This window comes from Oratosquilla oratoria, chromosome 39, assembly GCF_046742065.1.
Source record: "Oratosquilla oratoria isolate Oo_2021 chromosome 39, ASM4674206v1, whole genome shotgun sequence".
Taxonomy (NCBI): domain Eukaryota; kingdom Metazoa; phylum Arthropoda; class Malacostraca; order Stomatopoda; family Squillidae; genus Oratosquilla; species Oratosquilla oratoria.
Window position 1 is genome coordinate 20,567,938 of NC_134815.1, and position 12,500 is coordinate 20,580,437.

Consider the following 12,500-nt stretch of genomic DNA (forward strand, 5'->3'; position numbering starts at 1 on the left):
GTTGTACATTGTAGAACAACACCTCACTCAATTGTAAACTCCAACGGACCCCCACAAAGAGGGAACGCGGAGTCAACCAACTATGTATACTGCCAGCTTTATTCCCAGAGTATCATTCCTCTGAAGAAGCTACAAGCGAAACCGGTCAGGAATAAACTCGGAACGAGACCCGTGACTCTCTTTTTCCACCTTTTTCAACTTGTCACAATGTCTCAACAATATATATATATATATATATATATATATATATATATATATATATATATATACATGTATTATATATATATGTACATATATATATTTATATATATATATATATTTATATATATATATATATGTGTGTGTGTGTGTGTGTGTGTGTGTGTATACATCTATATATATATAAACACATATATGTGTATATATATACATATATATATATATATACATATACATATATATACATATACATATATATACATATGTATATATATATAATCATGGCAAAAGGATAAGCTCCTTGCTTAGTCAAAGTATAATAGAACCTTCCAACAGTCTATGGAGTTCTCCGTATAAATTACCTGATAAACCTAAACCTGATAAAATCTTTAGATTGGTTATGCATTATTTATGGGAAGGTAAATGAGAAGACTAAAGTGGATGTTTAACCCCTACCCAGAATTGATGATATAATGGAGAACTCATGTTCAGCTAAATATCTTACCAAATTTGACATGTTACAAAAGTATTATCAAATTCATTTCCACCTAGATGCTCAGGAAATTATCGCATTTGTAACATCTGACGATCTTTATCATTTTAATGCATGCCTTTTGTTCCGAAAATCCCTTATGCGACCAATCAGTGTTTGATCAATGCCCTCATTGCAAGATTATCAGGAGTAAGGAGTTACTTAGATGACATAATCATGTATAGTAACCCTTGCGAAGACCACTTAATTCATATCTATGCCTTTTTCAACAGCGCAGATCAAGCCAGACCTAATGTCAACCTAGCCAAGAGCGAGTTTGGACAGACTCAAGTGTCCTTTTTAGGACATACGATTGATAGCTCTATAATCCACCCCTTGAACCTCAAAGTTCAGGCCATTAGAAATGTACCTAGTTCCACCAATCGCAGAGAAATAAGGAAAGTCTTAGGTAGTCTCAAAATTTTACAAAAATAGCTGGCCTCCCGACGAACTTTCTAAGAAAGGACCACTGCTTTCAGTGGCCCCTGCGTGCTAGCAAGCTTTATTTAATATATAATTGTTCCTAATAAGTATTCCCATGTTAACAACCCCAAACTATACTATCCCTTTCCATCTCTATACAGATCCCAGTAGAATAGGCTCTACTCTTAAAGCAACATGACACATGGCTTTCTTCGGCAAAAATGTAAATGTTACTCAGTGGAATTAGGCAAGCATCGAAAAGCTATATAAATCCACATTTGGAATATGCTATTTCCGTGCTGTCATCGAATATCATCAAAGACATTAACAAATTGAAAAAGTACAACGGCGAGTCACAAAATTGATTTCAAATATCAGAAATAAATCATAGGAAAATCGACTGAAGCATATAAATCTATTTTCCCTAAAGAACGTATATTCAGGGGTGATTTGACACAGGTCTTTAAGATTCTAGAGGGACATAACAAAATAAGAAAGTGACGACATTTTTACACTAAATGCGAATCAGACAAGTAATAAAGGTCTCAAACTGTTAGGAAGTTTATTTAATAGAAATGGATAGAAGCAACATAGCCAACCGTGTACATGTTGTAAATGAATAGAATAAACTTCCTGGAGAAGCGGTGCAATGTAGTATAGTTCGAAGTTTCAATATTCATTTAGAAAAACACCTAATAAATATCTTGTAATTCCTACCATTTATTTGATTTAATCTTTGTTATTTATTATGATATATCAAGTTATCTTTTATTATTGTTTACCTGTTTATTTTTTTTCATTTAATATCCATTGTAAATTGTCATTATTTACTTGCTCATTTATTATTATTTATTTTTATTTATCTTTATTTGTTATTTCATTTATTTATTTATCTATTCATTTATTTAGTTAATTTATCTTTTTCGCATACGACCTAGTTATGGACCAAATGGTCTGTTGGCATGCTATTTCTTTTGAAAGCCTTTGTGAACCAAAATAAAAACATGAAAAAGTACTCCACTGTGGTGAGGAGGTTAATGTATGCATGCAATTCCATCAAGGTATCCGCGCATGTATCATTCCAACATTTTCGTGCCTCTATGCACGAATACATGCATGCATACATAAATATTAATGTGGCTGAATATCCACGCACGCACGGGCAGGAAAGCAGCGACAAGAATATATAATGTCATATTTCTAATGATGTGTTTAGATTTGAAGTACAGTAATTAACCTTTCGTAAATGACGTCATGATATACTATACATTCAGTATTAATATGGCGATAGACGAGTTTAGTACTATAAAGAAAAATTCTGGCTTGACAAGAATATATAATGTCATATTTCTAATGATGTGTTTAGATTAGAAGTACAGTTATTAACCTTTCGTAAATGACGTCATGATATACTATACATTCAATATTAATATGGCGATAGACGAAAAATTCTGGCTTGAAGTTTTGAAATCATAGGGTCACCTTTTATCTATTGAAAGAGTTCCCCTTGGGTGAAATCGTTTGGTGGCAGTCAAAATAAACAACTTGTAGTCCTAATCATATCAGTAAATATAGAGGTAATAAAGAGGATAACATTTGCATTCTGAAACTATCTGTCAGTTGAGTAATATAACTTATTTAGAAACCAGAATCAAATACAAATCGGAGCTTCAGAGAGGATCGGTTTAAACCTTGAAACACAATTTCGTTTCTTTATAGAGTATTCTAACACCAGGCAATTTCACTTAAGTAAAGTGGAATCGTCGAATTCAAAGGAGCGAAACAATCTCATCCAACAGATAGGTTTAATTTCTTCGTTAAAGAGATGGACGGCGACCCCGAAGGCAGCCAGTACAAAAGAAAAATGAGAACCTAATACAGGAAGAGGTAATCAAATTAGGGAATATCCAAGGGTGTGCCATGCAACTTGATAGAATAACCTAGCACTGACCATGATATATAAAAAACAAGACAATCGGTACAATTGGGCTACTGATCTTCTTTACATGGAATTGACTCCTGCTAGACGGTTTACTTTTATTAACCCCTGCACTGCAGAACCCTGACGAAGGTAATCCACGGACTGAGGGACCTTACTATTTTTATGAATCCTTTCCAAAGATGATATCAAACATCAAAGAAAAGAAGCAAGGGTAATAGGAGACTATATATATATATATATATATATATATATATATATATATATATATATATATATATTTATATATATATATATGTATATCAAAAAAAGTTAACATTGAAAAAATAATTTAGACGTTCTCTCCTTATAATAGTACTGGATTTCCAAGAAAGCGAAATGAGACTGAAGTTGTGTAAGAATTCTTTTTGCAAAACATACGTGATGATGACCCAAGGATCACTGGAGGGCTGTTGTTAAACTCAAAAGAAGGAATGGAATCCTAAAAATAAAGAATATCAATTACATTGCTAAACGTTCTATAGGCCACTTAAACACAAAGAAAATAGTACAGAGCCAAAACAGCAGCTCTTCATCACATAAATGAAATAAGTGTTTGGAAGATTTGATAATGAAAACAAAAACTAAGTTTCCATCTAAGCCTGATCCATTTCCTTTACCATTGAGCTCCAAACCCCTCTGCCTGCTTAAGATTCTGAACGCTTTGTTAGGGAATTTTTTCCTCTCGCTCATCTGAGAGGATCTACTTCAGGGTACAAAAAGTCATGTCGGGAATGATAAATATGAATGGGTGCGGGAGAGAGAGAGAGAAACGGAGAAAAAACATGAACAGGGAGAGGGAGGGTGGAAAATAAATATGTATATATATATATATATATATATATATATATATATATATATATATATATATATATATATATATATATACAGATAGATAAAATGACACATACATAGATGTATAAACAAATATATATACGTTTACTTACATGAATAGACAGGTAATAGATATATAGATAGATCTATTGTAAGAGGCTGTTAGATAAATGTAGACAAGTAAGGTAGATAGAGGGGTAGGTGGCGAGAGATTAATTCTATGAGTTGGATGTTTGGTAAATAATAGCCGTGACCTTACTCCCATGAACCAATAAAATGTTCTCCTTTTCCACTCTTTCTCCAATCAGAAAGACTGTTACAGACGTCTTATTAAATATTGCTTATTCAAGCAATCAGGATATCGATGCATGCCTAGCTTAGTTTATATATTGTTACATCAGCATCATACGACAATAAAATCTGTTCCCTAGCGATTGTTTAACAACTTTAGACGAGGAGCGAGATTATGCAACTCCTTCGCAGCTATACTTTACCAAACATTCAATTCATACAAGTAAATTCTCGCCACCTACCCCTCTATCTACTTTACTTGTCCACCTTTATCTACCAGCCTCTTACAGGACTCAGCAGCTACCCCTGGTCGTCCCGACCAACCCTTTTCTACTACCTTCATACATAGATAGATAGAAATATAGATAAACAGACAGACAAACACACACACACACACACACACACACACACACATATATATATATCACCATGAGAGTAAAGAAATAAACGGAGGTAAGGAGAGGACAACCGGTCTTGGAAATGAGGTCCAAGTAACCCATCCATAGAGCATCCTTTGGAAACTGGCCTAGGAGTAAAGTAATAGTAACCAGAACAGAGAACAAATGTTAAAATGGAGGAATGATTGAAGAAAAATGGCAAAATGGCAGAAGTGTGGAAAGCGTGAGGCCTAAGGAACAGAACGATGAAACGTCAGTCTTTATAGTTAGCTGGTCTGGTGGCGCCACACACACGTAGGTAACTGATTAGTAGGCACAATGTCACGGTAATAAGCTGTCCACATGCAACACAATTTACTGTATTTTACCTAGGTTTGGTGCGGGTCGTTACACTGTCACCCGGATAGTTGCCGACTAACCGGATGAATTACAGAGCAAGGTTGTATAGTCGTACAATACATATTTTAGGCCTTTATGGCTGTTAGTATCGAACGCTTTTATTTCCTTACAGAACATAATGATAATGACTTTACCAGGAAGGCCACCTACCGGTTTCTGGACCCATTGGGCCTGTGGTGCAATCGGCGAAACGCCATCCTTAGCAACCCGTTCTGGGCGAAAACCAAACTGACAATGACTAAGCACGTTATTTTTTTCTAAGTAGCTTAGCAGGTGGTAGTAGAGGACATATTCTGACACCATACCAAAATATGTTAGTATGGTGCGATTAGATAGAGGAACAAATGTGTGTTTCTCTAGAGTTTAAAGATGACGAGAATATATAGTAGGCTTTTAATGACTGAGGAGGGAAAAATTACCCACATGCAAGTAATCTATTGTGTAGTGTTGCCATGTGTGCATCAGTGTTACCTGAAGTTCATTTGAGTAATTGTGTATCAATGCCTGAAAGGCCAGAAGACTTGGTATTGAGTTTGGAGACGACAGACCTTACCTTCTCCATTGCAATGGGAGAAATTAGAGGGTCATTACTGTCTAGCTTGGTGAAATAAATTGTCTCATCAGGACTGAGGCCTATAAAGCTACATGAAATACTCTGTGCAGGGTGCAAGGCCCTTACCAAAAAAAAAAAAAAAAAAATGAAGAGCTTACTTCATCGCAATGCCAATAGGTCAGCTTGATACTGAGAAATATATGCATTGGTTAATGTCTCATGAGATTGGGTGAAGGCTACATATTGTTGTCCCACTGATACTTAGCATCCTTTTAGAATTTTAGAGGTTTGTCGCATAGTAGTTTCATAGTAAAGCCATCAGATGTCCACCGTCCCAAATTAAATAAATGAAAAGTGGTGATATCATATATGCGATGATAGTAACACCACGCTGACAACTCTTACCTAGGATCTTCTCTGATCGAAGTCAGCTACGTTGAAAGTAACCCAATAGATACCTTCAGGTTATTTTGACATATGGAAAAGCTCTTATCATAAAGTTTTGATTGTGGAGTTGATCCCACCGACACTATATGAACAATACCAGTGTTATCTAGTGGTGTGTCGTACCCTAAAAGAGTGGCCTTGAACCATTGATTCATAAGCATACAAAGAAAGGGAAGGACCTATCAAAAAGTTAAGAACACTTTGGTCCAGTACTTAGAAGAGGTGCCCATACCATCTCCATAAGTATCGTCGAAGCTCATAAGCAAGAGACATAGAGGCTTTACCGAATGAACTGTTATAATAGGGCAGTCTGATATAACAGATCCAGATCAGGACAGCTGAAATTTACAATAGGTCAGTATGTAATTAAGTTCAACCTCTCGTAAGCAATACTCTACACTAAATGCTTATAAATATATATGCATGAAATAACATGTATATGCTCGCAAACAGGAAATAAAAAGCTGATTTAGTAATATATTCAGTATATTGAACTGTAGTTCTCATACAAATTTGCATGTTTTTCGGTGATCATCTCTCGGCCAGCTATTACTACCATTAGCAAAAACCAAGGTACAGAGAGGAGAACGCGATAGATCTCCTGCTGCCAGTATGTCTAATGGGATTGTGTCACGGGACTCTAGGTTACGAGTGTACAAACCTGTAAAAGCCATTTTGCAAAATAATTCTGACTCTGTCCATATAAACTGTGAACGTGTCCACCTTCTGTTACTTTATTCTTAGAATGCGCTTCCATTTTCATAGACAATTTTTGAGTCAGTATCATTACTCTTCTTTTGCTGACTAGGCAATATTATGCTTCTTAATATTTGTGTGTTTTTGAAGTCTTGCCAATCTGCTTCACTGTATCGCAGGCGAGATTTGGTGGAAAAAATGATGGCTAATGTGATGTGTATATATATACATACACACACACACACACACATATATATATATATATATATATATATATATATATATATATATATATGTGTGTGTGTGTGTGTGTGTGTGTGTGTGTGTGTGTGTGTGTGTGTGTGTGTGTGTGTGTGTGTGTGTGTGTGTGTGTGTGTGTGTGTGTGTGTGTGTGTGTGTGTGTGTGTGTGTGTGTGTGTCTGTGTGTGTGTGTCTGTGTGTGTGTGTGTGTGTGTGTGTGTGTGTGTGTGTGTGTGTGTGTGTGTGTGTGTGGGTGTGTGTGTGTGTGTGTGTGTGTGCGCGCGTGTGTGTGTGTGTGTGTGTGTGTGTGTGTGTGTGTGTGTGTGTGTGTGTGTGTGTGTGTGTGTGTGTGTGTGTGTGTGTGTGTGTGTGTGTGTGTGTGTGTGTGTGTGTGTGTGTTCGTGTGCGTGCGTATGTGTGTGTGTTTGTGTGCGTGTGTGTGTATGTGTATTGCTCTAGAATATTATATTCTGCATCGTCTACTTTGCGAGACGTTGTCATACTCAGCCTCTGTCTATCAGTAGAATTGATTGTTGACAACGGCTCCTGGCGAGGAATTCTACCACAAGGCTTAGCTGTCTTGTATGAAGTGTAACAAGAACTAATGACAATGGGTGAGTGGTTTGGGTTTTGGGCTGAATAAAAAGCTTAAATCACATTTGAATTCCTTCTTGGCCCTAGCAATGGGTTTTTCCTTCACAATATACTAAGTTCTTCACTGCAAGCAACAAGTCTTGGGTTAGTCCCTATCTTCCTGTTCCTTCTGTTCAAACTGGTAAGTTCTTTGTTCTGTGTGTGTTATTTGTGGCATCATGGTTTTTTTTCACCATGTGACTAAAATACAAGAAAAAACTAATAATGATTGTTGTCTAGACATTCTTCATGTATAATATCCACAGCTTTACAGAGGCTGACAACGGTTCCAGGATCCTCCAACAGAATTTTTTTTAGAAAAAAAAATAGAATCGTGCTTTTACTTTATTGACTTTAGACTGATTAAAAGTACTACGATGAATTAAGCAGTCAAAGGTATTTATTACTCCATGCGTGAAGGCGTGTACATAATACGGTTAAAGTTGAATGAGAAAAAGCTTAGGCTTAGACGACTCTAATAGCTGAAGAAGACAAAGAAGAAGAAGAAGAAGAAGAAGAAGAAGAAGAAGAAGAAGAAGAAGAAGAAGAAGAAGAAGAAGAAGAAGAACGCGAAGAAGAAGAAGAAGAACGCGAAGAAGAAGAAGAAGAACGCGAAGAAGAAGAACGCGAAGAAGAACGCGAAGAAGAAGAAGAAGAAGAAGAGGAAAAATAAGAAGAAGAAGAAGAAGAAGAAGAAGAAGAAGAAGAAGAAGAAGAAGAAGAAGAAGAAGAAGAAGAAGAAGAAGAAGAAGAAGAAGAAGAAAAAGAAAATCTGGACAAATATACTAAGTAACTTAATAAAAATCAAAAGATGAAAAGAAACAAAAAATATATAACATGCAAACGTGTTAGTCAGTTTCCCAACATGTTTCCGTGCGCTAGACCAGACTATATTTTCAAAACCCTTTAGGTCACTAGACGGTGCCTCAGACTGCTTGCGCCTTTTTATCAAGGAAAAGATTGAACACACGTGTTGTTCCCTACAACATTTATCCTTCTACTAGATTTCTCTTTCTCTCTTTTTCCCTCTCTCTTTCTTCCCTTATACACACACACACACACACACACACACACACACACACACACACACACACACACACACACACACACACACACACACACACACACACACACACACACACACACACACACACACACACACACACACACACACACACACACACACACACACACACACACACACACACACACACACACACACACACACACACACACACACACACACACACACACATGTATACGTCTCATATACACGACGAGTAATATAACCCCAGTCATATAACCCACTTCTTAACTCACTGTCCACCACGGGCATTCAAATCGCTGAGTCGACATCACGAGGCCCAGTGTGATCCACAAATCCCTGACACATCAAATCCTTTGGCTTCGCGACAACACCGTCTACCACCAAACACACATACACACAAACGAACACACGCGATCAATCTAGTAGCCACCCAGTACTGACATACGATATTACGTATACTGACGGTCCTCCCCTGGATATATAATTAACATGTATGATAGTAGACAGCAATACGTAATTAATGCAGTTGCCCCACCCTTGTGGGACAACAAATTAACAAAACAATAAGAGAAGTTCACGATTCAGAGCAACTCTAGATTTTCGTCTACTCATCATTTCCGGGCATGAAAACCAGCTCACACACCCCAAGAGCGGTCGGTTCTAAGTGACGTGCCCTAGTGATAAGACTGTGTAATAGTGTGTAAACTAAGTTTGTTTTGGATACGACAATAAAGAACAAAAACTTAGAGGCGTTTGTGCAGTGAACCCTTTTTCGTGATGATGTGACGACCCCGTTACATTTTGTGTCTACAAGTAACGTTGGATGGAAATGATGTAACGATACCGTTACACCCGTCCCGTTACACACACACACACACACACACACACACACACACACACACACACACACACACACACACACACACACACACACACACACACACACACACACACACACACACACACACACACACACACACACACACACACACACACACACACACACACACACACACACACACACACATATATATATATATATATATATATATATATACATAATATATATATATATATATATATATATACAGTATATATATACATATGTATATGTGTATATATATGAATATATATATATACATATATATATACATACATATATATATATATATATATATATATATATATATATATATATAAATACATACATATACCAAGTCTTTGCCCTTTACAAGGGAGGTAGCCAAAAAGGAAAAGGCATAAAATCATTCCCACCCATTCCATCCCTAAATACACTCCACACCCCCTCTACCCTCCCTCCTTATCTTAGCACCTCTTGGATGACGGGTCATCCCTGCACTTGTCCACTGCCCTGGGTCAAAAGCAGTGTCGTAAGACACAGCACATCCACAGCAAGGCCGCTTCATTAAATCGGCGACCCCCCTCTCCGTCCCCCCATGCATAACAGGAGAAGACGGGGAGAAATCCCTTCGGGCTGCGTCAAATTTTGCTCACACATACAGTACTACCTCACCCACCCACCCCCCACCCATTCCACCTCATGCATCACAACATCATCCATATACAACCATTCTCCATTCACCCCTGTCTTCTGTCCTCTCCCGTCCTTCCTCAACAGACATTCCCCTCTTCCCCAAAGCCCCCTTCACCCCATCCATCCACCTCAACCTAGGACGTCCCCTCATGTTCACTCCCTCCACATCTGCCTTCCATACCTCTTTTACCAGTCTTTCTTCACTCATTCTTTCCATGTGTCCAAGCCATCCTAATACTCTTTCATCAACCCTATCTTCCAACTCCCTTTCCACCCCTGTTCTCCTCCTCACCTCCTCATTTCTCACTCTATCTAGCCTAGTAACCCCCATTATACTTCTCAGACACTTCATCTCAAACTCATTCAAACTTCTTCTCTCTTATGTTCCATGTTTCTGCCCCATATATATATATATATATATATATATATATATATATATATATATATATATATTGTACATATATATATATATATATATATATATATGTATGTATATATATACATATATATATATATATATATATATATATATATACATATATATACATATATGCAACCAATCACATCACCGTGATAAAAAAAATCAAAATAACCACAGGAGAAGGGAAACATGTAGACAGTAAGTACTTTCGTACATTAAATCTTCAAACGTGTGTGTGTGTGTGTGTTCGTGTGTGTATGTGTGTGTGTGTGTGTGTGTGTGTGTGTGTGTGTGTGTGTGTGTGTGTGTGTGTGTGTGTGTGTGTGTGTGTGTGTGTGTGTGTGTGTGTGTGTGTGTGTGTGTGTGTGTGTGTGTGTGTGTGTGTGTGTGTGTGTGTGTGTGTGTGTGTGTGTGTGCATGTTAGTGGGCATTTATTTATATGTGTGTGTATGTATGCATATTTATGTATATATAACTGTGTGCACGTGTTTGTGTATGAGCTTGTGTGTAAGTGCGTGTGTGTTCCCGCTTTAACCTTCTACCACTAGTTGAGGTCGTAAATCTCCCCTGCCAACACATAGCCTCCCCACCATCAAGTCCCCCATCGGGTCTACTCCTGGGCATACTTAGTACCTACAATTCCCACTCCACTGCGTTGTTGGCAAATCCTGGAGACATAAGGCTAAAAGAATTCCCCTAATATAAAGCCAGGGTTAGAGACACGTTTGAAGGAGGATCCGACAAACTGGGTACCTGGCAATTTTCTGGAAACTTGACTACCAGATGTTCGTCTGAAGCCCCATTCAGCCACTGGAAGATGATGACCGAGGTCAAATTGGTGAAAGAAGGGGCTGCACACCCCTCCTCCATCTAAAACCTATTCTTCTGTAGATACTTTTTCTCCTTTGACTTTATTACTGTCACCATCATCATCAACTTTAGGCACTCAAGCCTTAAGCTGATGAGGTAAGATGACAGAGACAGGTCGAGGATGCAACTGGGAGTCTCCAGCCCGAGTCTTGCACGCAAGGGGTATAGGAGTGACGGTATCTGGAAAGAAGGAATAAGAACAGTTCTCTCCTTCGGTAGCTTCCTATATGACTGAGCAGCCATCTTCGTGGATCCCCAGTGCTCACCCTGAACGGTAAGAGGTCTAAAAAAGGTGGCCTAAACTTTGGCTAATCCAGCATTCTTGGGTAGTTGACCGCAATCATCTAGGCACCCCTTATCCGGTTGACCCCCCTGTGAACAAACTAATAGACCATAGATCCCTTTTTACGATTGCGACATGGAACTTCCAAACACTCTTAGATTTAAAAGAAACTCCAATGCGGGATGAAATGGGTGGGAGTGTTTTATGCCTTTCCCTTTTTGGCTACCTCCCTTGGAAGGGGGAAAAAGCCTTGGTATATGTATGTATGTATGTACAATGCGGCTATATAGAAGCACAACTCCTATTGTTCACGAACTGAAAAAAAAACATAATATTGGCATAACTGCACTCATTAAGACGCGCTTCTCAGGTAAGGCTTGGCTAACAAAAACCGGCGAAGAATACTCATTTTTTTACTGGACCTATGCACCTACCCACATTACTGAAGATTTTGCGGTAGATGCCTTTTGCGAGTCACTGGATCTAGCTCTACGTAGAATCTCGCCATATGACAATATCATACACCTTGGAGACTTGAATGCCAGAGTCAGATCAAACATTGAAAACTGGAGGAACATACCTAGAAGACACGACATAGATAACCTCAACAGCAATGGTTTCAGACTTACCATTATGCTAGGACCATAATATGATATACATACACCCATACATACATATATACATACATACATACATACATA